Source organism: Trachypithecus francoisi, unplaced genomic scaffold (genome assembly GCF_009764315.1).
Source record: "Trachypithecus francoisi isolate TF-2019V2 unplaced genomic scaffold, Tfra_2.0 Lachesis_group3, whole genome shotgun sequence".
Classification (NCBI taxonomy): domain Eukaryota; kingdom Metazoa; phylum Chordata; class Mammalia; order Primates; family Cercopithecidae; genus Trachypithecus; species Trachypithecus francoisi.
The window spans coordinates 158,749,411-158,769,763 of NW_022681468.1; the positions used below are offsets into that span (position 1 = coordinate 158,749,411).

The 20,353-nt window shown below is 40.1% G+C and overlaps 1 pseudogene; it reads right to left on the bottom strand.

Moving 5' to 3' along the window:
• Positions 1-1,029: 1,029 nt before the first annotated feature.
• Positions 1,030-19,897, bottom strand: LOC117071125 (annotated as a pseudogene).
• Between the last annotated feature and the right edge of the window lie 456 nt (positions 19,898-20,353).

Sequence of the window (20,353 nt, forward strand, 5' to 3'; positions counted from 1 at the left end):
TCATTAGGTCTTGTTCATTTCTTTGTGTGACATGTTTGATTCCTTTCTCATTTTCTTCTGTATATCTTCTACAGATATTTCCTTTGTGACTACCATGGGGATTAAGTATGATACCTTATCATTATAGCCATTGATTTTAAACTGACAGACACTTAATATGAGTTACATACAAAATTTTATACCCCCCCACTTTATGTTATTTATTCCACAAAGTGCCTATTTTTATATTTTATGTTCATTAACGTAGTTTGATAGTTATAGTTCTATTTATACCTTTATCTTTCAAATTTTATACCAGGATTAAATGTGATTTATGTACAACCATTAGAGTATTATAGGATTCTGTACTTTTCCATACACCTCCCTTTACTGAGCGCTTTCTATTTGTTACGCCCTTGTGTTGCTGTCAAGTGTCCATTTGTTTCAACTTGAAGAACTCCCTTTAGCATTTTTCTGTAAGGTGGGTTTAGTGTGGATAAACACCTTCAGCTTTTATTTTTCTGGGAAGGTCTTTATTTCACCTTCTTTTTTTAATGACCAAAATGTATCTATTTAATATACATCACAATGGCTCAACCAAGGCTTAATTTAAAAGACAAAAACAAAACAAAAATAATACCACAGCTCAAGATACAGAGTCCTATACAGAAATCACAGACAGGACAGACCATCGAAGGAAACCTTAAAAAGATGACACAAAGATAGGCAGGGAGACCAGGCGTGGTGGCTCATGCCTGTCATCCTAGCACTTTGGGAGGCCAAGGCGGACAGATCACCTGAGGTCAGGGGTTTGTGACCAGCCTGACCAACATAGTGAAACCTCATCTCTACTAAAAATACCAAAATTAACTGGATGTGGTGGCGGGCGCCTGTAATCCCAGCTACTCAGGAGGCTGAGGCATGAGAATCGTTTGAACTTGGGAGGTGGAGGTTGCAGTGAGCTGAGATCTCACCACTGCACTCCAGCCTGGGCAACAGAGCAGGACTCCACTTCATAAAAAAAAAAAAGGACAGTCTGGGCAGCCTGCGTCAGGGGTCCTGGCTGGTAACCTACTTTGAGTAGGTTTCTTGCAGGTAAAAGCTGTGGGAAGCTTTTTTCCAGAACTCAACAGCATGCATGCTTAAAGGGCTATCAATGTTGGGTTCTCCTAGCAGACTCTGGATGGAGACCAGAATGGTCCTGATGCCCTACAGTATAGACCATTTGTCCTTCCGGATATCCAGGCATATGTTACCCTGGGTGTCTATGTTGGTGTGGTAGCAAGGTGTGAGGAACTCCAATGTGGGCTCATTGTAAGGGTAGCCACTGGGGAACTCTAGCAAGAGCTTATACCTCAGGTCTTCATATACTGTGCCAGCTGCTCCATGGATGGTCCCTACCCATTTGAAAAGTTTGTCTGATTCAAGGAAGGCAGAAATCCCTTTGTCACCAGACATCATGAGGGTCATCAGCTCCTGCTATAGTCTTCTGCCCACAGGACTCTGGGCAGCACCCCCATTCAGCTCAGTTCTTTTATGAGTGGTGACAATGCTAGTGGCAGCTGGGTTGTGGTTTTGGGAGACCACTTCGTTGCCTTCTCCTTCATTTCTGAAAAACAGTTTTGTTGGTTATAATATTCTTGGTTGACAAAAGTTTTTTTTCTTCCAGTACTTTGAATATAACATCTCACTCCTTTCTAGCCTATGTTTCTGCTGAGAAATCAGCTGATAATCTTATAGTAGCTCCCTTATACATGACAAGTGGCTTTTCTCTTGCTGTTTTCAAGACTCACTCTTTATCCTTGACTTCTGATACATCAAAATATCCTTGATAGTTTGATTACAATATGTCTCAGTGTGAGCATCTCTGGGTTCTTCTTAGTCAGCATCCTTTGAGCTTCCAGAATTTGGATGTCCATTTTCTTCCTTAGATTTGGAAGTTTGGGCCATTATTTCTTCAAATAAGCTCTCTGCCCTTTGCTCTCATTCTTCTTTTTAACTCCTATAACATGTACATTGATAGGCTTGATGATTTTTCATAAGTCCCTTATGCTTTCTTCACTTTTATTAATCCTTTATTCTTTCTGTTCCTGTGACTTGATCATTTCAAATTATCTGTCTTCAACTTCACTGATGCTTTGTTCTGCTTGATCAAGTTGTCTATTGAATCCTTCTAGTGAATTTTATAATTCAGTTATTGCAGTCTTCGGCTCTGGATATTTTTTTTTCCTTAGTTTTTGTCTCTTTGATCATATTGTCTCTTTGATCATATTGTCACTTTGTTAATGCATTGTTTTCTGGATTTGTTTTTAGTTGTCTGTCTGTGTACTCTTGTATCACACTGAAGTTCTTTAAGACAATTATTTTGAATTCTTTTTCAGGTTGTTAATTGATCTCTTTGTTTAAGGTCAGTTCCTGGATATTTATTTTGTTCCTTTGATTGGGCCATTTTTCCCTATTTCTTCATATACCTTATTATTTTTTACTGAGATTTGTGCTTTTGAAAAATAGGCACCGCTTCAGTCTTTATGGCCTGGCTTCATACAAGGAAAGATCTTCACTAGTCACTCAGCTAGGGATTCTGGGGGCCTCTCAAGCCTTTTCTGGGGAGCTGTACCATGTAATACACCAGGTCCCCATTTGCCTTCTACCATGGTTGTATGCATCTTGAGGCCGTCACTAGAAGCAGATGCCAGCACCAAGCTTCATGTACAGCTGCAGAACTGTGAGTCAATTAAATCTCTTTTCTTATTTATGTTTATATATATGTATGTATTTTTAGAGACAGGGTCTCCCTATGTTGCCCAGGCTGGTCTCAGACTCCTGGGCACAAGGGATCTTCTAGCCTTGGCCTTCCAAAGTGCTAGGATCACAGATGTGAGCCACCACACCAAACCAAAATATTTTTTCATTATAAATTACTCATTCTCGAGTACTTCTTTATTGCAACACAAAAATGGACTAATACATAGATCCTGCTAGGAAAGCCATGGTAGCTTTGTACAAAAATTTTTGTAGAAAAAAATTTTGCTTATTGATTAAATTTATTTAGTACTATTTCTACTATGTATGTTTCTGTAATTAGTATTTTTTCAGTTAACTATCTTTCACAGTTTTGGGGTGTTGAGTTGTTCAGTATGTCCTCTACTTTTCATATTATTATTTGTGGGATTGATAGTGATGGTCCTCTTTCATTTTTGACAGTGTTATTTGTGTACTCTTTGTTTTTGTCCTTGAACACTGGTACCAAAGGTATATCATCTCATTAATTTTTGCAAAGACGCAACTTTTGCTTTGATCGATTCCTTTTATTTATGTTTGTTTTCTATGTCATTAATTTCTGTTCTTGTCATCCTCGTGTCTTTCATTCTACTTTCTTTAAATTTAATATACTTTTTCTCTGATTTCTTCAAATGGATATTTTGTTTTCCTAATTTCTTCAAATAGATAATCGTTCTTTCAGCCTTTGTTCTTTCTTTATGTGTTTGAAGGCTGAAAAAATCCTCTAAAGTACAACTTTAGCTGCTTCCAACAAGATTTGATATACAGTATATGGAGAGCTGTGATGTAATTAAGCGCAAATTTTTAATTGCAATTCTTCTTTAAACCTTGAGTTACTTAGAAGCAAAGCTCTGTCATAAGCTCTATTTTGCCTTTTTATATAGAGAGGTGGGTTTTGGTTAGTGTTTGCACAGTAAATCTTTTTTAGTTATCTTATTCACAAGCTCCCTGTATGCTTGTGTGTTGAATGTGCACTTTGTCATTTTAAAAAAAGGTAAAGTTTGTTAGGTTTTTAATACACTTTAGCAACCTTTTTATTTTAATCAGATCATTTAACGTTGTCTTAGTTCATTTTGTGCCACTATAACAGAATACCAGAAGGCCAGACGCAGTGGCTCATGCCTGTAATCCCAACATTTTGGGAGGCTGAGGCACGCAGATCACCTGAGGTCAGGAGTTCAAGACTAGCCTGACCAATATGATGAAACCCTGTCTCTACTAAAAATACAAAAATTAGCAGAGTGTAGTGGTGTGCACCTGTAATCCCAGCTACTCGGGAGGCTGAGGTAGGAGAATTGCTTGAACCTGGGAGATGGAGGTTGCAGTGAGCCGAGATCGTGCCATTGCACTCCAGCCTGGGCAACAAGAGTGAAACTCTGTCTAAAAAAAAAAAAGAAAAAACAAACAAACAAACAACAATAACAACAAAAACAGAATGCCAGAGACTAGATAATTTATTTATTTTATTTTATTTTGTTTTGTTTTATTTTATTTGAGACAGAGTCTCACTCTGTCACCCAGGCTGAAGTGCAGTGGCACGATCTCAGCTCACTGCAGCCTCTGCCTCTCGGGTTCAGGCAATTCTCCTGCCTCAGCCTCCTGAGTAAGCTGGGATCGCAGGTGTGTACCACCACACTTGGCTAATTTTTGTATTTTTAGTAGAGATGGGGTTTCACCATGTTGGCCAGGCTGTTCTTGAACTCCTGACCTCAAGTGATCCACCCACCTCGGCCTCCCAAAGTGCTGGGCATTGCAGCCATGAGCCACTGTGCCCGGCCTAGATAATTTATTTTAAAAAGAAATTTATGTCTCACAGTTCTGGAGGCTCAGAAATCCAAGATCAAAGGGCCAGCAACTTGTGATTGCCTTTTTGCTGCTTCATAATGGGGTAGAAGGCATCACATGGATGAGAGAGGTAGAAGGGGGCAAACCAAACTCATCCTTTTTTAAGGAACCCACTTTCATGATAACTAATCGTGATAATTACCCACAACCTTGCCATTAATTCATGTATTAGGGCAGAGTATTCCATGACCTACTCACCTCTTAAAGGTTCCACCTCTCAATGCTTTACATTGGGGAGTAAGTTTCCAACATATGAACTTTGAGGGACACATTCGAACTTTAGGAAACATATTAACAGTTAATAACAAAGCAAACATGCAACAGACAAGTTAATGAAATTTCTCATATATTTCAATTTAAAGCTACCATCTTAAAGGTGCTATTTGTCTCATTTGTTCTATGTTAATTTTTCTCTCTTTTCTTGATTCTTTGAGAGTATTTTGGTCCATATTTCCTTTCACTATTAAGTAGGACATTTGATATGGGTGTTGTATAAATGCCTTTATCCAATTGAAGAAGTTTCCTTGTTTTTAGTTTGGTAAGTGTTTTTGTCAAGAAAAGGTGTTGGAGTTTTTCAAATGATTTTTGAGATGTTGATGTGATTTTTGGTTTTTAATCTATTGATGTGATGTACTACATTAATTATTTTTAAAATGTTAAGTCAACCTTATATCTCTGCTGTAAATATCACTTGGTCATGGTGTATGATTCTTTTTGTATATTGCTGAATTTGGTTTGCTATTATTTTGTTTAAAATTTTCAATATCTGTATTCATAATAGGTATTGCTCTGTAGTTTTCTTGTAATGTCTTCTCTGGTATTCGTATAAGGATAATAATGGCCCCGGCCGGGCGCGGTGGCTCAAGCCTGTAATCCCAGCACTTTGGGAGGCCGAGACGGGCGGATCACGAGGTCAGGAGATCGAGACCATCCTGGCTAACATGGTGAAACCCCGTCTCTACTAAAAAATACAAAAAACTAGCAGGGCGACATGGCGGGCGCCTGTAGTCCCAGCTGCTTGGGAGGCTGAGGCAGGAGAATGGCGTAAACCCGGGAGGCGGAGCTTGCAGTGAGCTGAGATCCGGCCACTGCACTCCAGCCTGGGCGGCAGAGCGAGACTCCGTCTCAAAAAAAAAAAAAAAAAAAAGGATAATAATGGCTTCCTAATGAGCTGCAGAGTGTTCCCACCCCTTTTGTTGAATGTGAGGTATTAGCATTAATTCTCCTTTAAATGCTTGGTAGAATTCAGTGACGAAGTATTCTGGGCCTAAGATTTTCTTAGTGGGTAGTTTTTGATTACTTTGCTTCTTAGAGGTATATTCAGATTGCCTATTTCTTGTGTAATCAGTTTTTGTGGTTTGTATCTTTCTAGAAATTTGTCAGTTTTATCTAATTCGTCGTTACCTAATTTGTTGGCATACATACAATTGTTCATAGTTTTTCTTTTAAATCCCTTTTACTTCTGTAAAGTCAGTAGTAATGTCTCCTCTTTCACGTTGATTCTACTAATTTGAGCCATCTTTTTTTTCTTGTTCAACCTAGAAACTGAAAATTTCAACCTGAAAATTAAATATTTATCAATTTTGTAGATGTTTTTAGAGAACCAGCTTTGGTTTTATCAATTTTTTCTATTATTTTTATTGTCCATCTTTTGTTTTTTATTCTCTATTTCATTGATATCTATTCTAATCTTTATTATTTTCTTCCTCTGGCTTGCTTTGGGTTTAGTTTCCAGTTTCCTAGGGTGAAAGGTTAGAGTATTGATTTAAGATCTTTTTTCTTTCTTAACATAGGTATTTACAGCTATAAATTTCCCTCTAAGTACTGTTTTACTTGCATTCCATTACTTTGGGGATATTGTATCTTCATTTTGACTCACATAAATCTATTTTCTGACTTCCCTTTTTATTTTTTTCTTTGTCCTATTGGTTATTCAGGAATGTTTTGTAAAATTTCCACATATCTCTGAGTTTACCAAATTATTTGGTAATTGCTATAAATTTCTAATTTCATTCCATTGTGGTCAGAGAACATATTTTGTATTATTTCAATTCTTTTAAATTTATTGAGGTATGCTTTATGGTTTAGCATATGGTCTACCCTGGAGAATGTTCTATGTACACTTGAGAAGAGTATGTCTTTTGTCGTAATTCAGTGGAATGTTCTGTCTTAGTTCATTTGTGTTGCTATAAAGATATACTTGAGGCTGGATGATTTATACAGAAAAGAGTTTTATTTAGCTCATGGTTCTGCAGACTTTACAAGAAGCATGGCACCAACATCTACTTCTGGTGAGGCCTATAGGCTGCTTTCACTCATGAGCTCATGGCAGAAGGTAAAGGGGAGCCAATGTGTACAGATCACATGGCAAGAGAATGGAAGCAACAGAGAGGGGAGGTAGGGAAGTGCCAGATTATTTTAAACAACTAGCTTCCATGGGAACTAACAGAATGAGAACTCACTCATTAATGTGAGGATAGCACCAAGACATTCATGAAGGATATGCCTCCATGACCTAAATGCCTCCCATTGAGTCCCTACCTCCAACATTGCGGATCAAATTTCAACATGAGATTTGGAGAGGCCAAATATCCAAACCACAGCATGTTCTATAGTCATCTGTTAGGTGTAGTTGGTTTATAGTGTCATTCAAGTCTTCTTCTACTTCTTTATTGCTCTTCTGTCTAATCGTTCTATCTATCATTAAGAAAGGATATTGAAATGTCTATTTATTTCTTCATTTCTGTCAGTTTTTTCCATGTATTGGTGCTCTATTACTAGCTGAATATATATTTATAATTGGTATATTTTCCTGATAGGTTAATCCTTTTACTGTTATAAAGTATTCCCATTGATGTCCAGCAACATATTTTGCTTTAAAGTATATTTTGTCTATTACTGTAGCCACTCCAGCTCTCCTATGGTTGCTGTTTTCATGACATATCTTTTTCCATCCTTTTACTGTCAATCTATTTGTACCTTTGAATTAAAAGTGTCTTTCTTGCAGACAACATATAGTAAGTAGAAGCATGTTTTTTGTAATTCAGTATGACAATTTTTGCCTTTTGAGAATTGTTTAATCCACTCACATTTGATATTATCAATATAGTTAGATTTATGTCTATTTTATTTTTGTCTTACATATGTCCTGTGTTTTTTCTGTTCTTCCATCGCTGCTTTACTGCTTTTTCTGCATTAAGTAAATATTTTCTAATGTAGCATTTTAATTTCATTAGGATTTTTTCCCACTATATTTGTACTACATTTTCTAGTGGTTGCTCTAGGGCCTACCATATATAATTAACTGATCATAATCACCTTGAGATTTAAACGAGTTTAATTCCAGTGATCGATTAAGAACCCTATTCCTACTATTCCTATACAGCCCTGTTCCATTTCCCCCATTTCTATGGTATTATTTTTATATACATTACATCTATTAATTTTACAAACTCAATGATACATTGTTATAATCATTTTCTTAGCCCATTACATGTTTACTCCCACTTACCTCCTTTGTGATGTTATTGGCAAATATATTTCACATATATGTTATAGGCTCAACAATGCATGATATACATATTATTTTATATAATTGCCTTTAAAATAAGTATGAGACAAAAGAGAAAATATGCATTTATAGTGTCTTTTTAAAGGACAGTAACTTTCACTGATAGTCTTTGTTTTTGTGGATTTAAATTACCATTTAAGGTAACTTGCTTTAAACCTGAAGAATTTTTTTTAGTATTTCTTGAAGGCAGGCCTAATAGCAACAAATTCTCTGGGTTTTTGTTTGTTTTGTTTTTTAATCTAGGAATTTCTTTATTTTGCCTTCATTTCTCAAGTACAGCTGTGATGTATATAGGATTCTTCCTTGATTTTTTCTTTGAACACTTCAAATATGTTATTTCACTGCCTCTGACGTGTGTTTTGTTATAAGTGAGCTGCTAATGTATTTGGGGTTCTCCTTTAAGTGATGAGTCATTTTTCTCTTGCTGCCTTTAAGATTTTTTCTTGTCTTTGGTTTTCATCATGATGTTTCTGTTTGTAAATGTTTTCTAATTTATCCTGTTTGGAGTTGATTGACCTTTGTGAATGAGTAGGTTGCTGTTTTCAATAAATTTGAGAAGTTTTCTGCTGCTATTTCTTTGAATATTTTTTTCTGCTTTCTTTCCTCTCCTTCTGGTACATTGTTATGTATATGTTGTTGTGTTTAATCGTGTCCCACATATCTCTGAGACTGTCTTTTTTTCCCCCCCCATTCATTTTCTCTCTGTTCTTCAACTTGAATAATGAGCTGACTGTGGTATTGTTAGGACTCTCTTTCTGTCTCTGGCCACATCCAGATGTGAAACCACTAATTGCTCAATGATTGTTCTCTTGTTTTCAAGAGTGCCTTTGGGCATTGATGCCTCTACAAAGACATCCAATCAAATTGTGATTCCTTTGAAGGAACCGTTTCTGAGGTCTAAGCTTCATATTTTGCCCCAGGAACTCAGAAGTGCTCCTCCCAGCTGTCTTGTTCCTCAGTTCTGTCCTGAAAACTAGTCAGCCTGGTTTAGGCTTTCTCTTCATAAATTCATGAATCTCCTTTCAGATGCCTTTCACTACAACTTGCACTGTTCTCTAGAGGCCCTTGGGTTTAAACTTCTCCACATTCTGTTGCACAAGAAGTCAATTCCAATGAGAAGAGATTGGAAACTATCTGTTTTATGGCCTTCTTCTCCAATCAGGCAAAATTTTTAAGCTGGAGCTGGAGGTGTGGAACATGACAAGTTTTTCTTTGAGTGACACCTAAACATGTAGAAGTTCCTCTTCTTCTTTGCTTTTTAAAGTGGTGATTTTAAGATTTTTAATTGCAATTGTGCATGACTAGTAGCAAATATAATTAATTTTTATTTATTAAACTTGTATCGTTGTATCTTAGCTAAACTCCTTTATTAATTCTAGAAGTGTTTTTTTTTCACAGTTTTTGTTTTTAGACTTTTCTGCATGTACAGTCATGTCATCTGTAACTAGAGGCAAAGTATTCCTTTACAAACTACAATCTTTTATGTCTTGTCTTGCCATGTTACACTAGTGTTTTAGCCCATTCAGGCTGCAGTAACAAATTACCATAGACTGGATAACTTACAAACAACAGAAATGTATTTCTCACAGTTCTGGTAATTAGAAAGTCTAAGATCAAGGTGCTAGCAGATTTAGTGTCTGGCAAAAGCCCCTTTTTTTCAAACACAGCAGCTTCTAGCTGTGTTCTCACATGGTGAAAGAAGCAAATAAGCTCCCTTGAGCCTTTTTTATAAGGGCACTAATCCCACTGAGGAGAGGGGACAGCTTCATGACCTAATCCCCTCCCAAAGGCCCACCTCTTAACATAATTACATTGGGGAATTCAGTTTCAGTATATAACTTCCTGGGAGACACTAACATTTAGCCCATAACAGCTAGCTATGATTTCCAGCACAATGTTGAATAGGAGTAGTAAAAGAGGACATCCTTGACTTGTGTCTGATCCTTGGGTAGACATAGTGAGTCTTTCACAACCAAGTATGATGCTAGCTTTGGTTTTTTTGTACCTACCTGTTTTCATATTAAGAAATGTCCTATTTATTCCAAATAGATTGAGAGTTTGTTTTTTCATCATAAATAGATTGTGAATACTGTAAAGTACCATTTATACTATTTATATTTGTATTGAGAGAATCATATAGTTTTCTTTCTTAAAAAAATTTTGTTTGGGCTGGGCGCGGTGGCTCACGCCTGTAATCCTAGCACTTTGGAAGGCCGAGGCGGGTGGATCACAAGGTCAGGAGATCGAGACCATCCTGGCTAACACGGTGAAACGCTGTCTCTACTAAAAATACAAAAAAAAGTTTAGCCGGGCGTGGTGGCCGGCACCTGTGGTCCCAGCTACTCGGGAGGCTGAGGCAGGAGAATGGCATGAACCCGGGAGGTGGAACTTGCAGTGAGCCGAGATCGCCCCACTGCTCTCCAGCCTGAACGACAGAGCGAGACTCCGTCTCAAAAAAAAAAAATTTTTTTTCTTGTTGGTATGGTAAGTTACATTGATTGAATTTCAAATGTTGATTGAGGCTTGCGTTCATGGGATAAACACACTAGATTGTAATATATTGTTGACTTTATAGCAGCATCAACTGTAACAGAAGAGATTTATGTATTGCTGGATTCAATATGTTAATTTATATTGATGATTGTTGTGTCTATAATCGTGAGGGATAACAGCTTGTAGTTTTCTTCATCTCATTGGAATCCTGGACTGATAAGATGAGTTCTATTTTCTGAAAGAGATTGTGTAAAATTGGTATTATTTCTGCCTTAAATGTTTTTAGAACTAACCACCAAACACATCTGGGCATAGCATTCTCTATATAGAAAGCTTTTAACTATAAAATCAATTTCTTTATAGATAGAAGACTGGTTTTTTTCTTCAGTGAGTTTTGATCGTATCTTTTAAGAAAGTGATCCATTTTACTCTGCTTGTTTGAAGCATTTTCACATTATCTTTTTAATGTCTATAGGGGTCTGTAATGATGTCCACTTTTTTATTCCTGATACTGGTCAGTATGGCCAGAGATCTACAGTCTAATTGTGTATTTGTTCAGTTTTCACTTCAGTTCGATTAACTTTTAGTTTATGTATTTTGAACTCTGTTGTTAGGCACATACATGTTTAGGATTGTTGTGTCTTTTTGGAAAAGTGACTCATTATTACATAATGTCCTCCTTTATCTCTGATGATATTTCTCATTCTGAATTCTACTTTGATGTTATTATAGGGTGTGTGTGTGTGTGTGTGTGTGTGTGTTGGTTGGTGTTTACTGTCTGTGTGGTATATCTTTTTCCATCTTTTTAATTTAACTCATTTATGTCTTTATATTTAAAGCAGATTTCTTGTTGATAACATACAATTTGGATTGCATTTTTATTCTGCCACTTGGTCTCTGTTTTTTAATTGATGTATTTAGTCCCTCTCAATTTAAATTGATTGTTGATCTACTTTGATCACAATCTTTCATCTTGCTACCTGTTTTCTTTTTGGTCCCTCTGTACTTTTTTATCTTTCCTTTTTTTAATACACTCATTTGGGTTGCTGTAGACTGTTTATTGTTCAATTTTGATCCCCATTATTGCCTTATTATTTATAACTTTTTTATACTTTTGGTGGTTTTCCTAGGTTTTATAATATACATATTTTATTAATCAGAGTCTATCTCCCAATATTATTCCATTTCACATGTAGTGTAAGGAGCTTATTATTATATTCCCAATTATTTCCTCCATCCTTTCTGCTATTGTCACACATTTTACTTTTCCATATGCTATAAACATATGATACGTTGATCTTATAGTTTGCTTGAGACCGTTGTCTTTTAGAACAATTAAAATTAAGAAAATTTTAAATAGACTTCATTTTATGTACATTTGCTTCATTTCCAGAATACTTTATGTTTTTCTGTAAATTCAAGATTCTGCTGGTATCGTATTTTTTTCTGCCTGAAGAAATTCCTTTAACATTTCTTATATTGCAAGGCTGCTAGTAGTAAATTTTCTCAGTTTTTATTTATCTGAGAAAGTATGTCTTCTTCATTTTTTAAAGATATTTTGCTGAATATAGAATGCTGGGATGACAGTTTTGTCTTTCAGTAGTTTAAAGATGTCACTTTATTGTAATCTGGATTGCATTGCTTCTGAGGTGAAGTGCACTGCAATTCTCATCTTTGTTTCTCTGTATGTAATGTGTCCTTTTTCTCTGGCTGTCTTCAGGGTCTTTTCTTTGTTTTTGGAGACTTGAATACGACATACATAAGTGTGGTTTCTCTCTTCCTTCTTCCTCCCTTTTCTTCCTCCTTTCTCTCTCTCTCTTTCTTTTCCTGCTTGGTGTTATCTAAGTTTCTTGAATCTATGGCTTGGTGTCTGTCATTATTTTTGGAAAAATTCCCCACCAACATTTCTCAAATATTTCTTCCCCCTACTCTCTTTCTCTTCTTCTCTTGGGATTTGTATAACATGTATATTGCATCATTTGGTATTGTCCCACAGCTCTTAGATGAACTGGGTTTTTTTTTGTTTTTTTAGATTTTTTTTGAGATAGAGTCCTGCTCTGTTGCCCAGGCTGGAGTGCAATGGCACAATTTCGACTCACTGTGAACTCCGCCTCCTGGGTTCAAGAAATTCTCCCACCTCAGCCTCCTGAGTAGCTGAGATCACAGGCATGCACCACCACGCCCGGCAAATTTCTGTATTTTTAGTAGAGACAGGATTTCGCCATGTTGGCCATGCTGGTCTGGAACTCCTGACCTCAGGTGATCCACCACCTCGGGCTCCCAAAGTGCTGGGATTACAAGCGTGAGCCACCACGCTTGGCTGGTTTTTTATTTTTTATTTTTATTTTTTAACTGTTTGTTGCTCTTTGTTTTTCTATTGACTTATCTTCAAGTTCATGTTGATTCTTATCTTCACTGTGTCTAGTCTACTGATGAGCCAGTCAAAGGCATTCTTCATCTCTCTCACTGTGTTTTTCATATCTAGTATCACCAGTTGATTCTTTCATAGTTTCCACCTCTCTCCTGAATCATCCACCTGATCTTGTATGTTACCAGCTTTTCCTTTAGAGTCTTTAACACACAAATATTACAATTTTAAGATCCCTGTCAGTTCCAACATATCTTGCTTTTTCATATGGCTCATAGTTTTTGTTTAAAAACAAACATTTAACAGTAGTAACAGAGGTAAATAATTTTCATACTTGGAAATGAGCACACCTTTCCTTCTACATCTTTAATGTGGGGGTTCTATTAATCTAGTCAGGAGTTGAGTTTGACTTGAGATTTAATGTTGCAATGGTCATTCTCATTATATAACAGACTTCAAATTCTAATGTTACCTTGTGTTTAGAATGGGGACTATTTTGCTAGAATTTTAACTTCCCTTTCTCATAAGGATGACACTGTTGGCACTCCTCCATCCCCACATTTTAAGTTTTTTCCCATGGATGGTGAGGGACAAGGGAGGGATAGGGGAGAAGTGACCTGTACCACCACTAGGAAGGAAGCTTTCTCAAGAGTCTCCTTGGTCTTTCCCGTGATTACCTGGTGAGAAACAATTCATCTTTTAACTTCATATGTGCAATTTATATATTATATGCAACATATGAAATCTATTAATTGCTCTATTGATTTTATAACATGCTGTCTTGCAGAATTCTTTTATTTTTTCAGGCAGTTTTACCAACTATTTTACAACTTTGTTCTCTAGGGTTTTCCAGATGCACCATTTTGTCATCTGCAAACACAGATGCCTCCAGTTCTTTTCTCTTACCTCATTGCATTGGTTAATATATTAAGTAATAATAGAGCTAAGAAAATGTTTGCCTTGTTCCTAACCTTAGTAGGAATATTTCTAGTGTTTCCTCATTACATAAATCAGTGATTTTAGCATGAGGCATATACATAGTTTATCATAAGGATGTATCCATTCATTTTTTCAAGACTATAAGTACAAATGGGTGTTCAATGTTTCCAAAGGCTTTATTGGCCTCTGTAGAGACAGTCAAGTGATTTTTTCTCCTTCAACTTATTATTATTGAAAAATCTTTGGGTTCCTGGTATGGAAATGCTTTTCACTGCAATATTGGTTTAGTTCTGTAGTTTGGGGAAGTCTTTATTTTTCTTTTTCTTGATTTTCACTTTCCCATGACCAGAGTATTTCTCAAGTGTATGTATTTCCCCAGAATGAGTTCATGGGACTTTTAAAATATTTTCTTATACATAAAACATTATTTTTGCTCTCATAATTAATAGTTTGGCTTACTGTATCATTTTTGAGACAAGATAGTTTTCCCTCCAGCCTTGAAGGAAGCCTTCTATTTCTCCTTAGCACATCATGCTGCTGAGCTCGTTTCTCTGCCAGTGACCTGTGCCACCCCTTCCTCTTGTCTTTCTAGTAGTTCATGGCAAAATACTGAGGTATTGATCCCTTCTCTTCCTTTCACTTCTTTTTTATAGAGAAGAGGTCTCCCTGTGTTGCCCAGGCTGGTCTTGAACTCCTGGGTTCAAGCGATCCTCCCACCTTGGCCTCTCAAAATAATGGATTACAGGTGTGAGCTACCACACCCAGCTATCTTTTCTCAATCATCCTATCAAATAACTTGAGAGAGTTTTAATTTAAAAACTGTTCCTCCTTTTTTAGCTCTGGGAAATTATTCCCCCAACACTTCTTTATTTCCCCCTGTTGTAGACAAAATAATGGTGCACCAATGGTGTCACATCCTAATCCCTGGAACCTACGAATATGTTATCTTACATGGAAAAAGGGACTTTGCAGATGTCATTTAAAATCTTGAAATGGGGAGATTTTTCTATATTATCCAGGGAGCCCAATGTAATCACAAGAGTCTTCATAAGAGGGAGGCAAGAGGGCCAAAGTCAGAGAAGATGATGTGACATCAGAAGCAGAGGAGAGGGTGGTGCAATGATGGAGGCAGGGGTCACAGTCAGAGGGAGAGATCTAAAGAGGATACACTGCTGGCCTTGAAAATGGATGGGTCCACAAGCCAAAGAATGCAGGCAGCCTCTAGAAGCTAGGAAAGACAAGGAAACAAATTGTCCCTTAGAGCCTCCAGAAGGAATGCAGTCCTGCTGACACCTTGATTTTAGGACTTCTGGCCATTATAGCTGTTAAGATAATAAATTTATGTTGTTGCAAGCCATTAAATGTGTGGTCATTGCTTACAGCAGCAATAGAGACCACTATGCTTCCCTCCATTCTTATTTTTTTCTGTTCGTTCTTTCTGAACTCCTAGCAGACTTTTTTTTCTTTTTCAGATGAGATCTCACTCTGTCATCCAGGCTGAAGTGCAGTGGCACAATCTTGACTCACTGCAGCCTCTGCTTCCTGGGTTCAAGCAATCCTCCTGCCTCAGCTTCCCGAGTAGCGGGGATTACAGGTGCCCGCTGCCTCACCTAGCGAATTTTTGTATTTTTAGTAGAGATGGGGTTTTGCCATATTGGCCAGGCTGGTCTTGAACTCCTGACCTCAGGTGATCCGCCTGCGTTGGCCTCCCAAAGTGCTGAGATTAGAGGTGTGAGCCACCATGCCAGGCCTATCAGACACATTTTGACACCCTGGATTGATGCTATGCATCTCTTACCTGCCCTGTCAGACTCTTCATCTTTTTGTCTTCTTGGCCTACAGTCTGGGAAGTTTCTTTAACTTTACTTTCCTATCCTCCTCCTGATTTGCTTTTAATTTTTATCATCACATTTGTAATGTCTCTAAACTTTTTTGATTCCCTGATTTGTCCTTTCTCTAGTTTTCCATTCTTGTTTTGTGGATGCAATATCTCCTCAAACATATCTGAGGTGTTAATTACGACTATTTTATTCTATTCATTGCCTTTAGTATCTATTTCTTCCAGGGACAACTGTTACTTTTGTTCCTCTTGGTCCTTCTGCCTTGTGACTGTTTTCCTTGGTTGCCTGTTATGTACACAGATGACAGATAAGACTAATGCATACAGACAGCTGCCAAGGGTTCCTTTTGTGGTTCCAGGGTCTGTTTACTCAGCAGGCCGCTCCCCTTCCTGGGAAGGCTGGCTTGACTTCTGCTTAGCCGGGTGAGTCATACCTGGCAGCCCTCGCCAGAGGGTACCCAGCTTCCTCATCTCTACAAAAAGACCAAACTAACCAGGCTTTACTGCAGCAGATACTAACCCTTCTCCTAAGTTCACTTCAATTTCCTAGCAATATGTTTTCGTCAGTTCAGGTTGTTATAACAGAATCACACAGCCAGGGTTGGTTATAAACAGCAGAAATTCATTTCTCACATTTCCAGAAACTAGAAAGTCTAAAATTAAGGCGCCGGCAGATTTGGTGACTGGCGAGGGCCTCCTCCTGGTTCTTAGAACGCAGTCGTCTTGGTGTGGCCTCACCTGGCAGAAGGGGAGAGGGGGTTCTCCAGGATCTTGTTTTCTTTTTCTTCTTTTTTTTTGAGACGGAATCTCATTCTGTGGCCCAGACTGGAGTGCAGTGGCACAATCTCAGCTCACTGCAACCTCTGCCTCCCGGGTTCACGCCATTCTCCTGCCTCAGCCTCCTGAGTAGCTGGGATTACAAGCGCACAGCACCACGCAGGCTCTTGTTTTCTAAGGGTACTAACCCCACTCATGAGGCCTCTGCTCTCATGACCTGGTCACCACCCAAAGGTTCCTTCCCCTAATACCATCACACTGGCGTGAAACTCAATGTATGAGTTTTGGGGGGACATGGTTCCATCTATAGCATAAGCATATTATTGGTTCTATCCTACTACAAAACAGTACTCAGCCTCTTTGAGGCACATTGGAGCGTGTGATTAGAGCAAAGAGCTCCCCCCGCTGTTCCACGCACAATCTCTCCATCCATACCGTTGAGTGAAGTCTCTAGCCTCCTCTCTTCCCAAACCGTGGACCCTGAGCTTGCAGCCTTTCTGTGTCCGGAGTTCGTTCCTTCCCGTGAGTTTGCCGTAGGGCAAGAATGAAGTCAAGGACCTTTGCAGTGAATGTTACACCTCTTAAAGGTGGCATGGATCCAAAGAATCATCAGCAGCAAGATTTATTGCGAAGAGCAAAAGAATAAAGTTCCCACAGTAGGGATGTGGACTGGAGAGGACTGCCGCTGCTTGCTGCGGGGTGGCCAGCGTTTATTCTCTTATTTGTCCCCACCCGTGTCCTGCTGATTGGCCCATTTTACAGAGTGCTGATTGGTCCATTTTACAGAGCACTGATTGGTCCATTTTACAGTGTGCTGATTGGTCCATTTTACAGAGCATGGATTGGTCCATTTTAGAAACCTCTAGCTTGCCACAGAGAGCTGACTGGTGTGTTTTACAATCCTAGCTACATAGTGCTGATTGGTGCATTTTACAATCCTTTTGTAAGACAGAAAAGTTATCCAAGTCCCCACCCACTCCAGAAGTCCAGCTGGCTTCACCTCTTATTTCCAGCTGGTAGAGGTACCCTTCTACCCAAGCGTCCTCCTTTCTACCCTCCTCCCTGCCACATACACTCACTCCTGCACACTTACCGAGCTCCAGTGCCCTCTGCTTTGGTTTATAAATCAACATCATCATGCCTGTTTTTTATTTTCTGGAAGTCCATGATAGCCACGGGCCCACTGGTAACTTGCCTGTGCCCCACTCTCCTTCTCAGCTCTGCTTGGGTTATGCTACTTGGCCACGTCCAGGGAGTTCAGACGGGAGAGGGAAGCCAACGAGGTGTTCAGTCTGCTCTGTGGGCACCTATGTCGACACGCTTAGTTACCATTGTACCTGTGGTAACATGCCAGTGTGTAGCAGGAGTCCTCTCCCTGACAAGGACAGAGCCTTAGCGCAGCTGGCACTCCAGTCTGGGATCACTTATAACCACTGGCTAACCTTTTTCATGAGAAACATAATTGGCTGTAAACTCTCTGAGGGTGGTGAATCAGTTAGGACTATCTCTGACTCTGGGTTAAAACAATCCTAACATAATAGTGGCTTAAGCAAGAGAGCAGTTTACTCAATGTGGGAGGCAGAAAGTCCAGATCTGTTACGGGGCTACACTGTGATGGGGACTCAGGCTCCATCTATCCAGTGCTCATTATCCTTGTGTGGCTTTAAATACCTTTGTGTGACTTCCATTCCCACGATGACCCATGGTCCAGTGTGACTGCTGCAGCTCCTGCCCTCATGTCCACACTTCAGCCAGCAGGAAGAGAAAGAAGGAGGAAGGGCTCATCCACTCATTTACAGGTTACTTCCTGGGATAGAAGTTGTTCATGACGCTACTGCGCACCCCATCAGCCAGAATTGGTCTAGATAGCCACATGCTGAGCTAAAAATCAAGGCTTTCATTATTAAAAATGGGAACATGTATGGTGGGGCCTCTAAAGGAGCCCCAGCCGACAGCACATCTCATTTGTGATTTTATTCCCCCAGCTAGACACAAGAATTCTGGAATCATGATTCATCGATTATTTGCCAGGCACCCAGTTTCACTGTAGCCTTTGACTTGGACTATGTTGCCCAGAGTTATCCAGACCAGAGCAAAAGATCTTGCCCCAAAACTGCTTCACAGTAGAAAAGACACTAAAAGAATGAGGGGCATCAGCAGACATATCTATACTCAAAACATTTTGGGGATCAAGATAGACTGACAGTTGGAATTGGCAATCAAGCCGTAGAGAGAGAGCCAATGGGAAGCAGCTTGCGTTCCCCAGGCCTGGGCCAGCATGCCCTTCCTGGCATCCATTTCTCCTGCTGGGCCCCAAGGGACCCGGCCCTGTGCGTCAGTTCTGCGGCTGCAAGGGATGCTAGTGAGGCTGCTTACGAAAGAAGAAAACAGTTCACGAGTCCCATTGCCTGTCCCTCCAAGGCAAACACTTCTAAAAGTATTCTTTTCCCCACGTTTTAGCAGTTCGTATTCTGATAAGGCCCATATACTGCTGTTGGCTGAGCCAGAACAGCCTACACATCCCAGGGGAAGGAGGACCTTCTCTGACGGAAACAAGTCTAGACTAATGAGCCGCAGAACTCAGTGTCTGGTGATAAGCTGAGAACACTAAGCCTGCCTCCCCAGGCTCCACCTGGGGCTCTGTGCAGCAGCTGCTGCTGGAGACAGCTCCTCCGCTCCTGGCGGTGGGACAGCAGGGCAGCCCTGGGTCCCAGTGTCGCTAACAGCCAGGTGGGACCTGAGCATGAGACCCTGCGCCACAGCGGGGACATTCAGGCTCTGTGGACTTCCTGAGTGTCTTCTTCACATTAAGCCGTCACACATTTCCCGATTGGGACTGTCTCTCTGGGTCTTTGTCACTGGGACCACTTGGGAACCCTCTGACTGAGTCTCAGCCCAGCCTCATCTCCACGGTATCTGAGGTGCCCGAAGCACACGGCTTTCATCTCCTGCCCCTAGAGGTGCCCCTGTGGGGCAGGGTCCCCAACCAAGAGCTCCTTCCAACCTCCCGTCCTCATCTAAACCTCATCCTCCTTTCAGAGGCTGGCGGGGGCACATCTCCTCCCAGAGGGATCTCCATCCAGGAAGGCCACAGACCCCACCCAGGGTCAAGAGGCAAGGGAGCAGCAGAGCCTGGAGCTGAACCCAAATCTGCAGCTCCCAGGCCTGGTCCCCACAGCCCTTCTGTGGGCCCCCGGACAGCCTTGCTCAGAGGCTGTGTCCTGGACATGCGGCGTCTCTCCCACTGGGGTGGACATTGGTACTGCTCACCCAGACCCCAGTTCTCCTCGGGCAAGCTCTGCATTCTGCGAAGTGGATGGCAGCAGGATCTGCCTCCAAACGTGCTCTTCTGACGTGGAGATTCTGGCAGTTCTGCTGAGAGGTGGGCTTTCCTTTCTTCCTCTTGACTCTAGGCAGGCATGCGTGCCACTCTGGGTACGTGATGCTCTGTGGCTTCTGAGGCTGGATCACAAATGGTGAGTCAGTGTCTGCTGGTTCTCTTAGGACTGCCCTTGGAGACTCAGCCCTCATGCTGTGAGGAAGCCTAAGTGGGCCATGCAGCCAGAAGACAGTGAGAGACCTTGCAGCTGGACTGCTGAGTTCAGATCCCTGCATCAGTGTGGCCTTGGGCAAGTCCCACGTCTCTGAACCTCAGTTTCCCCATTTGTAAAATGGGCATAATATAGTCTTTCCCGCTGAGTGTTATTAAGAGGATCAAATTCCCACACAAAGGGCCCAGCCCAGCCCCACACACCAGGTG